This window comes from Muntiacus reevesi, chromosome 19 (genome assembly GCF_963930625.1).
Source record: "Muntiacus reevesi chromosome 19, mMunRee1.1, whole genome shotgun sequence".
NCBI classification, from domain to species: Eukaryota; Metazoa; Chordata; class Mammalia; order Artiodactyla; family Cervidae; genus Muntiacus; species Muntiacus reevesi.
In genome coordinates, this window is record NC_089267.1 from 34208979 (window position 1) to 34228768 (window position 19790).

Consider the following 19790-nt stretch of genomic DNA (forward strand, 5'->3'; position numbering starts at 1 on the left):
AACTCGGACACAGAATAGGAGAAAAGAGGAGAGCAGAATGTCGTTGAGTTGGAAAAGAACGACCTTATCAAAAACTGGCACAAGAACTTATGTTTTCATACTTTAATTTACAGTTTGCAAAGTGTTGATATAATTTTCTACATCTAATATAATTTGATTGTAAGTGTCTCCTTTCAGAGGAGTTTTGAGGATATTGGAATTTATTGGGCAAATGCTTATTCAAAAGCAAACGGTTATTTGTCTGCCTATTGGCTTCCAGAGAGAGCTTGTGCTGGTTCATTTAGGCAACTGGAATCCTGTCCACCAGAAAGCTAATCAACAAGATGGCTAGTTACATTTATGAGTATTTCTTTTAGAGGCATTTAGTTTCAATCCCACAGATGGTAGCTGCAGTCCATTAGTCTCTGAGCCAAGCTTTTCCATGTCCTGTTGTACTTAGCAAGATTGCTATTGGAGCAACACAATTATTCCAAATTCAGTGAGAATCATCGGGGCTAAAACAACGCTATGTCATAGCAATTTAATCACAGCTCACCTTCCCTTTTACTGAATAAACAATTGAACACCTGCTGAATTCTTTTCCACATAATGAGAACATCTGAGCAACAAAGATCAAAGAAAAGTGACATTTGATCTTAAAGCTAATACAGTGGAACCCCATTATAGAAAAGATTTTATTACATGGTTTCAGATAGCCATTCTGTGAGTCAAATCATGCTGCCCAGAATAAACAAAACCCCCAAATCCTGACTCAGTATGGTGAGTTTATAAGCCTGTACCTCATTAGGAGCATTTTCGGTGTTTGATTCAGTCAAAATTAGCCTTCATTTGAATGACTTGAAAAATGATCATTTAAAGTTTACAGGAGCAAGGGAATAGTTGTTTTCTGGTTTTTAATAATGGTTTACACAAGCAGTAAAATATGTGAGATGAAAAGTTATTAAGGATGTTTATCTTCCCCATTATACTAGAATTCCCACTTTCAAGAATAAGCAAAACACTGAGTTTTGAAAATGTCCAAAACACAAGTTTTCCAGTGTAATTCACAGAAAACATCTTGACTGTTCCTTCTGGGTTTTTTCTTGATGCTTATAATGGATAAATAAATATGACCATCAATAACAATGCTTTCTTGTAGGATTTTATTGTAACTACTGAGTATATCTCCTGCAGTCAGGTTTTACCTCCCTATCTAAGCCTTTTAAAAAATACCTATTGTGAATTACAGGATCCAGTCCCCCTCACCTTCTCCCACCATACCCAAATAATTTATGAACCCTCAAATTCTTCACAAAATCTCTGAAGAATGAAAATGAAGTAGGGCTTTCCCCTCCAGTCCTCCATATTAATGTCTAATTGCAACAGCTTGCTACATTCTCTGCTCTGTACTTGTGTATTTTCCTATATATGAAATAAATACTTATTGATGTACTTAGTCAAAAGGACAGCCAGGTCTATATATGTTTGCTTATGAGATTGCCCATCTTAAAAAATTTTAAGAGGCAAACCCTGAACAACCATTGTTTCATACAATGTCAGACTGGAGCCTGATGGTTCTTGTTGGTGTTTTATGTTTATGGCTATGTAGACTTAGGCTGTGTGACATCTAGATATGTGTGCATGTTATAACAGTTTCCATGGGACATCCAAAACAGTTCAACAGATTGGAAGTGTTAAATTAATTCTATTCAGGTGGCAATAGTGAGCAAAGGACTAGTTTTCAACAAGAGTACTTCATGGTAGCCAAGAAAAACATAATTATCTATTCCTTATTCCCTATCGAATACAAATGCTCATGTCTAAACACTAAACCAAGAGTACCAGGGCATCCTCTTGGCAAAAATGGTCATTTGTCATTTAGCTAACATGTTCATCTCACCAGCATAGGGCAACCTATCAGTTTCTTCTTGATACTGGATGACGCAGAATTACCAAGATTTTTTGTTCTTCCTGTTGTTTAGTCGTTAAGTCATGTCTGACTCTTTGAGACCACATGGAATATAGCCCACCAGGCTCCACAGTCCATGGGATTTTCCAGGCAATAATACTGGAGTGGTTTGCCATTTCCTTCTCCGGGAGAACTTCCTGACTAGGTATAACAGTACTTTAATTCATTCAAGACTACCTTTCAGTAGCTGATAAAAATGAAAAGTTTTATGTGTTTTATAATTTTTTACATATAATTTCAGAGGGTGTGATATACCCCAGATTCAAAATTTCTGCTGACCTAAGAGTTTATAATGTCTAGAAAAATGACATTGTAATCATTGGAACTGAAATTTCAAATCATTCTAGAGATGATGTGTATATTTGTTCTTTTTTAAAATATACTGATTCATTCTGAAATCCTGATTTCATGCATTGGGATAAAGAAGGATATATTTGCTATACCAAAGAGATCCCAAACAACAGAAGCTTACATATAATAGAAGTTCATTTCTCACTTTCCTGACCATTTGGAGTGATCAGTTCAGGTTAGAAGGATGGTTCTGCTCCATTAGATTATTCCAAAACCCAGGTTCCTTCCATGTTGTTTTCCATCATCTTCATCATGGTTGAAGCTGCCAGTGCTCCCACCAATGGAAGAGCAGATATGAAGGGGAATCAGTTTTCCTTTAAATAAATGATGTGGAAGTAGCACACAGCACTCTGCTCATATGCTATTAGTGAGAATTCAGTCATATGACCACATCCAGTGGCAAGGAAGGCTGGACGCATAGTCTGTGGTGGTCCCCGTCCAAGTGTGTGCCTCTGGGTGGCCAGATACCCAGGAGCTCTTGAAGTCCCACCCAGTCTTTGCATCCAACACATGGTCGTGTACCACCTTTCCCATCAGGAGCAGAGATGGCTCACAATGTGAAATGGTTTACATTTTGTCACCTGTAAACAGTCAATTTGTCTGGCTCTACCCATCTTCCTTCAATACATAATATTGGTGGAGGAATAGGACAGCTACAATAAAAGCATTCCTTTAGAAAAGAAATCAAAGGAAATCCATTCCAGTGCCAAAATTCTGATGATCAGGAATTTCTGGGACTCCCTACCCTCCCTGGGGACCTGTCCCCTTGAGTAGGCCCTCTGGGAGGTTCTTCTTTGTCCAGTATTCTCCTTAGTCATATCCGAGGTGAGATAGAAAGAATACCTTCTTTGGGGCCTAATTTGAGACTGGATGATCACAGGCTTTTATGGACCAGACTTCTGCTTTCCTAGCAATGAGTATCTCAAAATTTAATCAGGTTAGACTAGTCTCTGCCGTAAAAACAAAGCCGATTACTTTCTTGCTTTGTTTTAAAACTCCAGTCCCCTTTAATGGCAATCACAGATGATCCTGTCCAACATCCTACTTTGCTGTCTTTGTAATCAATCATCAGAACAAGGCTACCACAGACGGTTTCATGTAGATCTATCATTTAAAGAGAAGAGGCACATGTAGAAGCAGCTGGATCATGTTATTTCTGTAAATATTAATGGAAATGCTGAAGGCAATCTTATTTCCAGATCAGACTAATTTTGCCTGTTAAAAATGATGAGGCTTTGGAACCATTTTGTTAGCCCATCTCCAATAGCAATTCACTTCAGTGCAACCTGAGGAAGATGTATCGGCCTTTCAGTTGCCCACTGATTTAGAGGCATTGAAGCACAATGGTAACAACTCTTTTAAAGTCACTTTCCACAAATTTGTTAAATTCAGCCGTGGTGGATACAACTCTACAGTCATATAGCCAGCCCAGAGCAGAAGATCATGAATTGGTGGCAGATAACCCCTTTCCTTCCATAGTAGAGCCTTCCCATGGCACACGCACACATGCATGCCCTCTCACAAGCAATTCCCCAGATGGCCAAGACTGAACTCCTACTTCTGCATCTGCTGTATGTGTTGGCTTTGGTGCCCCTCACCCTTCCTGATTCACTTTCCTGGTCCATCCCACCCAGCTTCTGCCTTAAACCAGGACCCAGAGAGTCCAGGCTTACTGCTGGAATCATTCCAGATGACACTTGAGATGAAACTGGAAGCATACTGAGAGGTTTTGAGAAGAGATTTTCTGTAATAAACTCCGTTTCTGAAAAAATGATGAAAATCTATACAAGGTGTTGTTTTGTTTTGCTCTGGTGAGGCAATCTTTGAGCCATGTGTGAGAAAGGACTGGCAAGTGCTGTGGGGACCAACGTAGAAGTACAAAGCCACACCTTGAATCTGGAACTTGAAGCAATATGGACAAAACCCAGAACAAAATCTGTATAAAAAATATGAGGTAAGGTTCAAAGCCAAGAGTCTCAGGGTAAACCATGAGGAATACTAAAAAGTGAGGGACAGTCCAGTCCCTCCAGACTGGTTTTTGTCCAGTCAGGGACAAAAACCAACAAGGCGTAGAGGAGCTGGGGTGGAGAAGTAGGCGAGTGAGAATGATTTCCAAGAGCCTCAGTCGAGCATATTTGAGGGGCTCGGGCTTTATGGGCACAGGTGTGCCTTCACCTGCTAATGGTGCCTGCTGTTCGGGTCCTAAGTAACAGCAGAGCAGTGAGCCAGGGAGACACAGACATCTACAGAATAGCTCTTATATGCCAGGCACTCTCAGAGGATCTACAAAGTTTGCTCACTTAATTCTAGCCGTACAACTTTAAGTAAATGTCAACTGAACACTTTGCAGATGAGGAAACGGAAACAGTTCAGATCACATAGCCAGTAAGTGTCAGAACTTAGTGCCCGGATCTACCTGATGCCAGAGGCTTTGCATTTGTCACCTAGCAGAGGTGAGAACATGTTTAAAAGGATCCATGAATTTTCTGGGCACAGTCAATTTCTGTTTCTCTGCTTTTGTCCTATAGACATAGTGGGGTAAAAGCTATCTCTGAGCAAGCATTTCTCTCATTAAATGGGCATGTTTGGTTAGACTGTAGGAATCTTTTATTATTATTATTATTATTTTTTAATGTTATTTTGTTAGTTGGAGGCTAATTACTTCACAACATTTCAGTGGGTTTTGTCATACATTCACATGAATCAGCCATACAGTTACACGTATTCCCCATCCCGATCCCCCCTCCCACCTCCCTCTCCACCCGACTCCTCTGGATCCTCCTAGTGCACCAAGGCCCGACCACTTGTCTCATGCATCTCATCTGGGCTAGTGATCTGTTTCACCATAGATAATATACATGCTGTTCTTTCAAAACATCCCACCCTCACCTTCTCCCTCAGAGTTCAAAAGTCTGTTCTGTGCATCTGTGTCTCTTTTTCTGTTTTGCATATAGGGTTATCGTTACCATCTTTCTAAATTCCATATATATGTGTTAGTATACTGTAATGTTCTTTATCTTTCTGGCTTACTTCACTCTGTATAATGGGCTCCAGTTTCATCCATCTCATTAGAACTGATTCAAATGAATTCTTTTTAATGGCTGAGTAATATTCCATGGTGTATATATACCACAGCTTACTTATCCATTCATCTGCTGATGGGCATCTAGGTTGCTTCCATGTCCTGGCTATTATAAACAGTGCTGCAATGAACATTGGGGTGCACGTGTCTCTTTCAGATCTGGTTTCCTTGGTGTGTATGCCCAGAAATGGTATTGCTGGGTCATATGGCAGTTCTATTTTCAGTTTTCTAAGAAATCTCCACACTGTTTTCCATAGTGGCTGTACTAGTTTGCATTCCCATCAACAGTGTAAGAGGGTTCCCTTTTCTCCACACCCTCTCCAGCATTTATTGCTTGTAGACTTTTGGATAGCACCCATCCTGACTGGCGTGTAATGGTACCTCAATGTGGTTTTGATTTGCATTTCTCTAATAATGAGTGATGTTGAGCATCTTTTCATGTGTTTGTTAGCCATCTGTATGTCTTCTTTGGAGAAATGTCTGTTTAGTTCTTTGGCCCATTTTTTGATTGGGTCGTTTATTTTTCTGGAATTGAGCTTCAGGAGTTGCTTGTATATTTTTGAGATTAATCCTTTGTCTGTTTCTTCATTTGCTATTATTTTCTCCCAATCTGATGGCTGTCTTTTCACCTTACTTATAGTTTCCTTTGTAGTGCAGAAGCTTTTAAGTTTCATTAGGTCCCATTTGTTTATTTTTGCTTTTATTTCCAATATTCTGGGAGGTGGGTCATAGAGGATCTTGCTGAGATTTATGTCGGAGAGTGTTTTGCCTATGTTCTCCTCTAAGAGTTTTATAGTTTCTGGTCTTACATTTAGATCTTTAATCCATTTTGAGTTTATTTTTGTGTATGGTGTTAGAAAGTGTTCTAGTTTCATTCTTTTACAAGTGGTTGACCAGTTTTCCCAGCACCACTTGTTAAAGAGATTGTCTTTTTTCCATTGTATATCCTTGCCTCCTTTGTCAAAGATAAGGTGTCCATAGGTTCGTGGATTTATCTCTGGGCTTTCTATTCTGTTCCATTGATCTATATTTCTGTCTTTGTGCCAGTACCATACTGTCTTGATGACTGTGGCTTTGTAATAGAGTCTGAAGTCAGGCAGGTTGATTCCTCCAGTTCCATTCTTCTTTCTCAAGATTACTTTGGCTATTCAAGGTTTTTTGTATTTCCATACAAATTGTGAAATTATTTGTTCTAGTTCTGTGAAAAATACCATTGGTAGCTTGATAGGGATTGCATTGAATCTATAGATTGCTTTGGGTAGAATAGCCATTTTGACAATATTGATGCTTCCAATCCATGAACACGGTAACTTTTTCCATCTGTTTGTGTCCTCTTGGATTTCTTTCATCAGTGTTTTATAGTTTTCTATGTATAGGTCTTTTGTTTCTTTAGGTAGATATACTCCTTAGTATTTTATTCTTTTTGTTGCAATGGTGAATGGTGTTGTTTCCTTGATTTCTTTCTGTTTTTTCATTGTTAGTATATAGGAATGCAAGGGATTTCTGTGTGTTAATTTTATATCCTGCAACTTTACTATATTCATTGATTAGCTCTAGTAATTTTCTGGAAGAGTCTTTAGGGTTTTCTATGTAGAGGATCATGTCATCTGCAAACAGCGAGAGTTTCACTTCTTCTTTTCCTATCTGGATTCCCTTTACTTCTTTTTCTGCTCTGATTGCTGTGGCCAAAACTTCCAACACTATGTTGAATAGTAGTGGTAAGAGTGGGCACCCTTGTCTTGTTCCTGATTTCAGGGGAAATGCTTTCAATTTTTCACCATTGAGGGTGATGCTTGCTGTGGGTTTGTCATATGTAGCTTTTATTATGTTGAGGTATGTTCCTTCTATTCCTGCTTTCTGGAGAGTTTTAATCATAAATGAGTGTTGAATTTTGTCAAAGGCTTTCTCTGCATCTATTGAGACAATCATATGGTTTTTATCTTTCAATTTGTTAATGTGGTGTATTACATTGATTGATTTGCAGATATTAAAGAATCCTTGCATTCCTGGGATAAAGCCCACTTGGTCATGGTGTATGATTTTTTAAATATGTTGTTGGATTCTGTTTGCTAGAATTTTGTTAAGGATTTTTGCATCTATGTTCATCAGTGATATGTAGGAATCTTAATATAATTTAATTTTAACTCTTCAAACTAGACCATCCTGTATTTTATCAAAGATAGTCCAAAGGCTAAAACAGACTTTTCTCTGTGATGTAAGCAAAAGCCTTCATCAGTCTTTGATTTTGTGAAATTTCAATCTGTGAGCAATGACTGGTGGGGGATTCAGTTAATAATGTAATCATTTCATTAAATGTATTGGTCTTAGGTTATCCAATCGCATCCTGCCAATGTTTGGGAACACGGCATGCTTGCCTTGGTATAGTCCAAATCAGAACAAAAGTCTTTTAGCCTAAAAATACAGAACAGCAGTTTTCCTGATACTCAAATCATCAGTCTTGTCAGGAGCAGTTACCCGCCAGTCAGTTCAGGCACGGAGTGGAGGTGCTGAGCACACTGCCCCTGGAAATGCCTCAAGTGAGTTTGCATTGCCTGCCAAACTCTAATATTGAAATAGCAACAGAACTGTGTACCTAATCACCCCTTATTCTGCCATGTCCATGAGCAGAGCGCCTCAGAGAAACACAAATATCAAAGAAGAATGGAGCAATGATTGTACACAGTGATCTCTCACTGAATACAACATAGATGTTGTTAACAATGATAATCACTATTTTTCTATTAGACATTTATGTACTGCTTATGATGTGCTGGGTATTGTTCTATGCTCTTTATGGATATCAACTCATTTAACTTTTACAACAGTTGAATGAAGGCGGAACTGTTATTATGCCAATGTTAGAGATAAGAAACTAAGGCATAAACTAGTTAAGTAACTTATGCAAAGCCCCAGACCTAGTAAAAAGCAATTCCTATAAGCTCCTTGTTGGAAGGGTGATGATGATAAGGCAGGTGTGATAATGAGTGACAAGTACTTTGAGATTAGTGAAGGGAGAAGAGAGAGCTTAGTAACCTCACATCTGTTACCGACACCGTTTTAAGTCACTATACTGCTCCCTGTAGTCACCATCTTGTATCTCACCTACTTCAAAAAACCTGAAAAATTTTCTCTGTGAATATATTTAGGTGAGGGATCTGTGATAATGAAATAGGAAATGATGAGTGAGATGGAAGAATAACTTTTACCTAAAAAGAGCCCAAAGGCAATGTTTCCCTCCAGTGGAGCCCTTGTCCCATCCCCATAGATAGACAGACTTCTAGGAAAGCCTGACATGGTATTATTCCTTGCATAGAGTTTATAAGACTAGATCAATTAAATATGGTTATTTTAACTCTTCTTCTGAGACTTTGAAATAGTTTTATTATACTGAACACTCTCCTGTAATAGCATTTACTAGTCTGTGATTTTCCTATAAGGCAAAAATGATTATCATGCTTTCTGGTGATATAATTATTCATCTTGAAAGTCACATTTCCAAAATTGCCATATTTAAATTCAATTTGGCTCACAAGTTTTACATTTTCCCCACCTACCTTCACAGTCACCACCCCCTCCTTCCTGCCTGCCTTCTTCATCTCCCAGGACACAGGTGCCTGCCACATGACCACATTCAGAGTTTCCTTGTGGAATTCGTTTTTAACGAAAAAGACAAAGAAAGAAGGTTGATGGCATTCGTTCTCTGATATTACTTCATTTTACTAATTTCTTTCATTGGTTTGCCAAACCCAAACTGTAGTTCCTGTTTGAACTAGGCTTGTTTGAGACTTTTTAAACCCTAATCACAATTGTACAATGTCTATAAAATGACATGTTTCCCACGTCCTCTTCTGAGGACTCCATACAAAGCAGGGAAATGGTCACATTTGAAATAACTAGGCAGTGATGTTCCGAGTCAAAATGCTTAGTACATAAGAATGATGGAGAAAGAAAGGCAGTGCAAGAACATTAAAGGATGGGGTCTCGTTTGCGAGAGAGAAAAAGAAGAGACAATATGGAAACCAAGAAATACCATGTGTATTACTGACAATCAGATGAAGGGGATGAAGGGGGAAAGTGGGATGAAAAGTGAAGCAGGGAAGTATTCATTTTATTCAGATTATGTGAGGCTCTAAGAATCAATTGAATCCTCGGGCAGTCATCGGCATGGTGAGCCTGGATACAAAGCGGCAGATGAACAGGCATCTTCATCTTCGAGCACAGAGATGGCAGAGTGTGAGGCGCTGAGTACACTGGCTGCCCTACCCGTGATCACCCGACAAGAGCTAGCCGGCAGGAAGGTCAGACTCACCTCCTCTGTCTCACCTGCCGAATATCCTCTGCTGCCTTGTCATATTCCAGCTGAGTTTCATGCATTTGGTGTTGTACATATTGTTAAAATGAAAATTAAAACCGTCAGACTTGGGCGGCTGGGGTACATTTATAATTTATCACCTTCCTTTATAGTTAAAAAGAACAACCAGGGAAATGCAGCTTAGCTCTCACTCACAAACTCTCAGCACTGCGTGAAGCATGCTTGGGCCTCGTAGGACAGATATACTGCACACATTTAGCATATTTATTTCTCCCCTTATGGAACTTTTTCTTATCCTTGGTATGCTTAGCTTTAAATATATTCAGAGGCTATAAATATTACATGGAATTTTGAGATCTGAAAAATAACTTCTTCATCACTGATTTACTGATAGGCTGCAAAGAACAAGTTTAGTGTCTATATTTACATGATAAAAATGTTCAGTTAATACACCAGACTGTTTTTAGCCATCCATGACAGTGCTATGATTACATTTTGATCCTTGAGTGAAAAAGGAGAAAAGCGAAGCAGTTTAGAATGATCCCAGGTTTCTGTCATCAGTTGCTGGTTAAACAAAAATTCGCTGAGGCTGGGGAGGTAGGAAGAGATGCTGGTTTCCAGAAGTAAAGTTGTTGAGTACGTTTTAACGAAGGTGTAAAGCCACATACCTAATTCCTTGTCCTTCTGATATTAGAATCATGTATAGCATATATTTTCAAAAGCTCATTTTGGTCCTCATATGCATACAAGTAATAGCTACCATTTACTACTTGATTTGCTCACCTTATCTTATTTAATCCTTATAAGGACCATGTGGGTATTTTTCTCAATTTTACAAATGAGAAAATTGAAACAGAGACATTAAATAACTTACTCAAAAACCACACTGCTGATAAACGCAAAGAGTTGTCTGGTTCCAAAACCCTTGTCTGCTGCACATTTGTAAAATAGAAGATATGCCTTTTTCTTTTTTTTTTTAACATGAGTCACACTTCTCCCTGATGACTCAATCCCAGAGTAGCCCTCTCAAAGCTCCTCTGTCCAAGATGCTCTTCCCTAGGCCCTTGGAGTGATCTGAACTTGCTACTAGTGCCCTGGGTCAGGTGCTCAGCCATGGTGAGAGTGGAGTGGAATCAGTAACATCCAATGCCTTCTAAGGCTTCAGTTTTACAAATGAATCTTAGAACATTGTAACAAGTGAGGGTAGGCCGACCTTGGAGATGTTCTAATTCATCTCAAACATCACAAATTCTAGCCAGTCACACACCACCTTCATTTCAGCTGACCCATCCATCACTTTTACAATTATTTAATACATGGTTTAAATAAACTCTTTAATATTAAATGCATTTATTATAAAAGGAACATTTACATCACTATTTCAAATGGAAAACCAGTGCACTTTCCATAAATTGAAGTGAGCCATAAAAAATACAGACAAAGCAAAGTAATGTTATTAAATCCTAGCCAGATATGGCCAAAATCCTTTGAAACTGATAGCCAGGGTTTTCTTGTGCTGCATAGTTGAAATTGTTTGGGAATATTAAAGACATTGTGGCATCAAACTAAGACTTTTCTCCTTGAATAAACAGGAGGATTTAAAAAGGAATTAGAGGGAAATAACTCTTACCCCAGGTTGTTCAATGTTATTTAATGCCAAGTCCCTGTGTATGGATTACAGTCATCTCTAGCATAACCAGTAGTCTGTATTCATCACTTGGAAAATTCAACTTTTGCCTATTTCCCACATTTTACCAAAAAAGAAACCAAGATCCAGAAAGGTAAAATGATTTTCCACTGGCATTTAGTGGATGTTCAGTGAATGCATAAATGAACTATTTGGACATATTTGGGCTTTTTAATAGAATGTGGGTTCTAATTCTGTTGCTCCCACTTAATGTCAGTATGATCAAAACCCAGTTGGTCTATTGACGCCTGGCAGTGTTTTTGCTAATATTGCATATTGCCTCATAAGTTGAAGATACTGCATAAATGGTAGCTAAAGAGCTGGATACAAATTCTGCAACAGTTTCAAGTTCAACAAACCAAACCTAACATGGAGTTGGAAATCCAAGATGTATTAAATAAGCAACAGGGTATGAATCTCTTTATGGATAGGAATCTTGTTATATTTTTCATTCTGAATTCAACAGTTACATCCTACTTTAGTTTATTGGGATTTAATATAGTATTCTTGGGCTTCCCTGGTGGCTCAGCTGGTAAAGAATCTGCCTGCAGTGCAGGAGACCTTGGTTCAAGCCCTGGATTGGGAAGATCCCCTGGTGAAGGGAATGGCTACCTACTGCAGTATCCTGGCCTGGAGAATTCCATGGACTATATAAGTCCATGGGATCGCAACGAGTCAGACACCACTGACCAACTTTCACTTTAAATGTTAGTTTATTGGGCACCTTTTCTATTTGGCCATCTAAAGCAAATCAAAGGTAAATGGGATTACTCATACAGAAGATAAAGTTATCTACAGAGGCCTCCTCTGCCTTCCTTGACCATTTTTTCCCCTTTATCCCCCATGCTATTGGAATGAGTTAAAATTCTGAGCTCATCATGGACTCTTCCAACTGCTTTTCCAACTTGCTTCAGTCTCCTCACCCATATTTGCTTGAGACTGGCTGAGATTAAGCAGTTATGATAATGCATCCCAGATGGCCTCGCTGTTCAACAGCAAAGCTCAGAGATAGTTGAAAACAAAGCTGAAACAAAGTCATTGCAGTAAAGATGAAAAAAGAGTGGGGAGAAGATTTGGGCAACATGGCAAAGATATTCCTCTAAAACGGAAGGATGCTGCTCCTGGCAGAGCACGCTCCCCGCTGCCATTTCTGTGGTGCACACAGTCTGGCTCTGCGGTCCAGGAGTGGAGTCCGCAGAAATGTTTCCTTTAGCTCAGCTAGTAAAGAATCTGCCTGCAATGCAGGAGACCCCAGTTCGATTCCAGGGTCAGGAAGATCCCCTGGAGAGGGGATAGGCTACCCCCTCCAGCATTCATGGGCTTCCCTAGTGGCTCAGACAATAAAGAACCCACCTGCAATGCAGGAGACCTGGGTTGGGACGATCTTGGAGGAGGGCATGGCAGCCCACTCCACTGTTCTTGCCTGGGTAATCCCAACGGACAGAGGAGCCTGGTGGGCTACAAAGAGTCGGACATGACTGAGCAACTAAGCCCACACTGTACATTTACCAGAAGAGCACTATAGGTGGGTTATGCCCAAAGGGCTTGAAGGGTGGCATTTTCAGTCATTTGATCTCATAAGTTAGCTAAGAAAGAAGTTAAAGTACATGTAGTATGCTCGGTCACTCAGTCACGTCTCAACTCTTTGTGACCCCATGGACTATAGTCAGCCAAGCTGCTCTGTCCATGAGATTATCCCAGCAAGAATTCTGAAGTCGGTTGCTGTTTCCTTCTCCAGGGATCTCCTGACCCAGTGATCAAACCTGTGTCTACTGCATTGCCGTGTGAATTCTTTACCTCTGAGCCACCTGGGAAGCCCCCGAGTACATGTAAGATGTTCCTAAATGGTTACCTGCTCATTCTAGTCCAGTTTCTCCTGATTCTGGCTTCTGTTTTTAAGTTTCACCTGACTTCTCCTGATGTCATGACCTTCTGCCTTCCCCAAAATTCCATCATTTTAAGCAGCAGCAACCCTAACAGCAATTACAGACAAGATCTCATTAACCCAAATACCTTGCTTTTAACTGTGCCAAGTCACCTTTTTTGGAGAACAAAGGAAATCTGAAAAATGAACTTGTGAAGAGCATATTCTTTTTTAAGTTCAAATTCAGTAGTTAAAACCAGTATACCTCTCACTTCATGAAGCTGGTAACTCTCTCCTATCCCCAATACCTAGGAACTACTCTGCATTATAATACTCAGTAAGTACTTGTGAAATGAATGAATGAGTGTACATGTGCACATATAATGGGCTCAGGAATCAGATGTGGATGTTTATTCTGCTACTTCCACTTACTAGTGGTGTGACTTTAGGCAAGGTACCCAGCTCTCTGAGCCTCTATTTTCTCATCTATACAAATGCTACTGCTCTTTTTAGGATTAGAGATAACGTATGCAGTGCATCTGGCACAGTACCTGGTCCATAGGAGGAATTTAATAAATGGTAGCTAAGTGCATCTGTACTCTGTCCTTATTATTTGGGGGTATTAAAGAAGTCCAGGGCTTCTCTGATAGCTCAGCAGGTAAAGAATCTGCCTACAATGCAGGAGAAACAGAAGACATGGGTTCAATCACTGGGTCAGGAAGATACCCCGGAAGAGGATATGGCAACCCAGTCTAGTATTCTTGCCTGAAAAATTCCATGGACAGAGGAACCTGGCATACTATGGTCTATTGGCTTGCAAAGAGTCAAACACAACTAAGTGACTATAAAAAGCCTAAAATTGCTTTTTGCCTCAAAGATCCAACTATTGTCTTAGTCAGGACGTAATGCTGGATGCCAAAGGGGGCATTAACAGCGAGAAGTGGGAAACATGGGGGGATAAAAGAGGAAGAAAAGAACTGACTATAAAAGGTAGACAAAGAACAGAAGCCAAGCAGAGAAGCAGAGTCAGAGTGACTTGATGATAGTACCTGCCACATTAGGAGCTGGGACAGAAGGACTTACCTCGCTCACCTCTCCTTTCATTAGGGCATCCTCTCAGCCTACAGGAGAGGCAGAGGTTGGAGATTCTTATTGGTCATCTAGAAAAAGTCCTAACATTTCCTGCCAGTGTTTTTACTCTCATCTTTTGTATGCCCAACTTAATAATTTATTAGTCGCTTACTCTAGCAATTTAGCAGATATTTATGGAGTAATACCAAGTCCAAAACCCAGTTGTTGGCACCTCAGCCATGAGATACTAAACATATTAGATCTCGAACTACAGCAGATCTTGTCTGTGTATCACCCATAGGTGTGTATTTCTTTTATCACTGTAACTGAAACAAGTGGGTTTCTCATATGCAATATGATGATTTCCTAGTATCCGAGAGTTAAAACTAGCATACTGTTAACTTTTTTACTTCAAAATTGTGAAGGAGATACGTGAGAAGAAAGGGAGAAATGAGAATTGTTTTCATTAAGATATTTCATCAAAATATCTTTCCCAGATAACCTATTCACGAAGAGATAATTCTCAGGTTTCTACTTGGATACTGCCGTTATCCAAAAAGTCATTGAAATAAGATTGCTACAATACATTATATTGTCATATTCACATACCTATTTAAAAGAAAAAATACTTTAGTGATAGTTCCTCAGCGGAATACATTATGTTCTCTGAATGAATAAGATTAAGAAGGTAAAATATCGAAGAATGATGTTCTTTCCAAAAGTAATTCTTCATAAAAACACCAAGACTTTTGGCACTCCATAAATATCATTTTTATAACTATTATAATTAAAAGAACCAAACTGAAAAAAGATGTTGAGCCCAGTATGAAAAACATCCCCATGCCTTCCTCTCTGAAGGTGTCCAGAATGATTGGAAGTACTAGGATTATGCAAATGAAATGAGGAATTGTCTATAGTGACCTTCTCTTGAACTAAACAAAGCTTTTAAATTGCCATAAATTTCTTGAATTGTATTCTCAAGTGAGTCAATGCCAAAACCATAAAATAAGGGCAGTACATGACAGTAGCCACCAACCAAATAAACTGGCTCCTTCAGGAGAAGCTGAAGGATGTCAAGGTAATGCCTAATTCAGTTCATTTTAATTATCGTGTGTGCATGCTCAGTTGCTCGGTCATGTCCGACTCTTACAACCCCATGGACCATAGCCCACAGACTCCTCTGTCCTTGGAATTTCCCAGGCAAGAGTACTGGAATGGGTTGTCATTTCCTCCTCCAGGGGATCTTCCCAACCCAGGGTTTGAACCCAGGTCTCCTGCACTGGCAGGCAGCTTCTTTACCAATCTACCACCTGGGAAGCCCTCATTGTAACAATATATGTAAACTTATGTGTAGGAGGTGCTGTGAGAAATACAAGGGAATAGAGTGCATTTCCTGTCCTTAGAGATTGATAGTCTAATGAGCTAGACAGACAATTATTCTAACAATTGTAAGGCAAAGTAGGATTCATTCATTCATTCAATATGCATCAAATATCTATTATGTGTCAGTCTCTATTCTAGATGCTGGAAATAAAGCAAAGAACAAATATCTCTGCCTCCATGGTATAAAGACTGACATGGAGAAAAACAAAGCAGAGAAGGGGAATGCAGTGTTGGCTCAAGTGATAAATAAGGTGTCTGGGGGAGTCTTCACGAAGAAGGCGACATTTGAATAAAGACCCAGATGGCTCAGTGTTAAAGAACCCACCTGCCAATGCAGGAGATGCAGATGGCTCGGGTTAGATCGCTGGATCAGGAAGATCCCCTGGAAAAGAAAATGGTAACCCACTCCAGTATTCTTGCCTGGAGAATTACATGGACAGAGGAGCCTGGTGGGCTACAGTCCATGGGTTTGAAAAGAGCTGAACAGGACTTAGCAACTGAGCACGCACGAGGGTGCACACGCATGAAGAAAGTAAAGGGGTACTTCAGTGGGAGATCAGGGAAGATCATTTTAGGCAGGGGAAGAGCAGGGCGAAGGAAAGAGTCTGTGAGGAAGGTAGGCAGATGTGTGTGATGCTCAGCGTGAGCAAGGAGCGGTGGGAGAGAGTGAGAGCAGGTGGGGTGTACTGACATCTGCCGGACTTTGACAGCCCAGGCTCTGTGTCCCTTACCTCCCTAATAGACCCTGCTGCTTCTTTCTGCCCTTAGCATCCTATCCATTTCTACACTTTTCCCTGTGAGAAGGGCTTTGGTCATCCTGTCCCTGACTCTGGGGCACAGTCCCTCTCCACAGCTTACTTATGTATTTTCCTACCTGGCTTAACTTTTCTGACATTTTAAAAAAAACCAAATGAATAGGTTATCTCTCAGGATAGCATCTGAATCACAATCCAGTCTAGAATCTGAGTCCTGTGAATAATGCTGCAAATGATGGAAGGAGCAGGAGGGGTGCAGACAGGCTTGCAGTCAGCGCATAAGAGAAACATGAGAGAAGTTTCTTCAGGGGCTCTGAATAAACAGCCCATGACGCCCTCCCAGTCTTTGCCCCTTGGCCAGATGGGTCTTATCTCTCACACCCCTCCTGCCCTGTTTCTGCAACCTAGCCATCCCTTATACAGGAAACTCATCAGTCACTGAGTTCATGCATGGACAGGATCCCTTCCCTGTGGGTTTCTGAGTTTTCTTGTCCTGTCCAGCCCTTATATCTTTGATGGTTTACCTGAGAGTAAGCACAGATAACAGAGGGGTATGCGGTGATGGTGATGTGAGCTTAAAGGGAACCTGAATGGGTGCAAAACGTTTGATACTGGAGGGAAAGAAAGATTGACAGAGAATAGGGAGAAAGGGAAATGTGCCCAGGGCATATGTAAGGAGACACACCCCAAGCCCTGCACAGAAGCAGCGGTTTCCAACATCCCTGACTGCTGGTTAGAGTCACCTGAGGATCTTTCGAAACCTACTGCTCAGTTCTCGGTTAAAGGAGAACCTCTGGAGTGAAGCCCAGGCTGGTATTTCCTTGATGACTCTGCTATGCTTCCAGGGCCGAAGGCCGCTGACTGGAGCTGCAACAAAGGCCTGTTCTCTGCTGACCCTACCTTCCTGCAGCTGTATGCAGAGGACCTGCCTGCCTGCCTGCCTGCCTGGGAAGGACTCCTTCCTGGGCCTCCCTCCCACTTTTGGGGCCTCCCAAACTGGGCTCCACCCAGACAGCCCTGTATGGGAGAGGGAAAGGGATGGCTAAGTGATCCAGGGTTTGCATAAGACCCTTGGGTCAGACCTTGGATCCAGGTCAGCAGTACAGCCTTGGGCAAGTTACTTAACCTCTCCTGGCCTTGGTTCCTTTACTTGTAAACAGATAATAATAATAACACCCACCTCATGTGCTTATGCTGATTCCACGAAGTCTAAGTGTAAATTTCCTCATGCAGAGCCCAGCACACAGTAGACGGCTGCTATTTGATATCAGTCATACATGTCAACCTGGCATGTACAGCCTGGCATGTACCCAGATTCTGGCTTCAAGGTGTGACAGTTTCTTGATTCATTGCATCTTCAAACTTGAACTGTTTTTGATTTCTCTCTTCTTCTCTCTTCTCCATGGTGTCCTTCACATCCCCATCATGTTCCCTCTGCCTGGCCTAGCCTCTCTCTGTCCTTCGTTCAGCCTGCATGATTCCTTTGCATCCTTGAGATTCATCTCATGATTATCTCCCTGAAACTCCCTTCACCCCTTGCCAAGCAACTTACTTCCTCAGTGCTCCTAAGATGCCCTCTACTATCTCTAGCTCTGCTTTTATCACAGCGTGTTATAACTATCTGTGTGTGTACCCCTCACCCCCACTAGAACTGAGCTCCTCAAAATACTTTATTTATCTTGTTTATTTGGTGCTTAAGACAATGTCCAGTATACCACAAGTACTCAATATATTTTGAATGACATGATTGCTCTAAAATATATTTTCTGGTGACCTGTTAAGATAGACACTCCTGTCTTCCCACCCTAATATTTCTGTCATTGGAATCATTTTCTTGGGTTAAGTTGCAAAAATACCACCAAATGGACAGAAACCTAGTTAAAATGTACCTGTGTTTACACATACAACACATAGATACAGGATAGAAAAGAGGAGCAAGGACTGTCCTCTGCAGACAACCCCATCCTTTCACTTGGCCTCAGTGTCTTCAGATGAACAGTGGAATCGTGGGCTAGAGAGGCTCTCAAGTTTCCTCCACTTCTAAAACCCCAAGAATCTAGGCTCAGAGCTTGGGCAGGTTCAGAGAAGCTGACTCTGAGGGAGGAAGATGGAGGAATGGACAGGTCCATGGAGAAAGATCCAGCATCATAATCTGATGGGCAGAAGACTGAATGGGAAATGATGCAACCTGTGTGGGAAGAATAATCCAGAAGGAACAGGTCTTGATGCAGGGCCAGAGGACCCTAGAGGAGGGGCTGAGAAACGGAATAAGAAATGGGGATACCTAGGAGGAGGAGGAGGAGGCCACTGGGGAGCAAGCACAATGAAAGGGCTCAGGGGAGAGATGAAACTGGAGGGTTTGTTGGAGATTCAGTTGACAAAAGCATAATGTGGATAAGAAAACAGTGACGATGTCACATAAGGTACAGTCTGCCTAGCCCTGAAAATCTCCCAGAAGAAAGTCAAAAGTCAAGTCCTCCAAATTCAGAGTGGCCCGAAAGGAAGTCTTTGCCTCAGGTGGTGAATGGGACAAGGGCCCAAAGGTCCAGTGGTTAGCCCATCTTTCAGAACTACTACACCCAGCCTTGGTTCACAGGAGGCATACGCATGTACTTTGGCGCAGAAGCTGTTTAATATTTACTGCACCTGAAACTATTCATAAGTCTGCTTTTCTCCACTGTCCTGGCCAGAACTTCATTTAAATTAGGGCAGGCCACCTCCATTGCTTCAGGCTGTGAAAACTGCCCTGTTTCTGTTGCTCATATATTACAGGTGGACAGCATGGAAAAAGCTAGCACATTTTTGGAAAATGCCTGCCCTGCTGGTATTTGGCTGAATTTTGAACAGCTATCTAACTATGCTGGCTAGCCAGCTGCTGTGAGAATGAGAGGGTGATCTTTATTCGTTTCCAACATTTATATAAAATAACAAGATATGGCAAACTTAACAGTAAACCCTATAAATAAATTAGCATCAAAAATTGATATGGATGTTTGAAAACAAAATTACATTTGCCAATAAATTTTAATTTGTTGCAGCAGAACGTGATAAAAAAAAAAAGAAGGGTATTTTTCCAAAGTTTTACTGGGGATTCATAACATCATGCAAATATACTGTTTACAAATCAACTGTCTATGCCATGCCATGCACATTATGGACACTGCATGATCCTTATTTTTCTCATTCTCTCCTTAAAGTGAAAGTTGCTTGATCAGGTCTGACTCTCTGCAAACCCATGTCCATGGAATTCTCCAGGCCAGAATACTGGAGTGGGTAGCCTTTCCCTTCTCCAGGGGATCTCCCCATCCCAGGGATCCAACCAAGTCTCCCGCATTGC

The 19790-nt window shown here is 40.8% G+C and overlaps 1 protein-coding gene across 3 annotated transcripts in view; it reads left to right on the plus strand.

Moving 5' to 3' along the window:
* HS3ST5 (heparan sulfate-glucosamine 3-sulfotransferase 5) overlaps positions 1 to 19790 on the plus strand; it is a 286056-nt gene that overhangs the window by 189874 nt on the left and 76392 nt on the right. Inside the window, exon 1 of one of the 3 annotated variants that reach the window (XM_065911463.1) lies at positions 13147 to 13209. The exons of the other annotated variants lie outside the window; for them this stretch is intronic. The gene's annotated coding sequence lies outside the window, so the exon portion shown is untranslated. Of the gene's footprint in view, positions 1 to 13146; positions 13210 to 19790 lie in introns of those variants that run through there. 3 annotated transcript variants of the gene reach the window in all.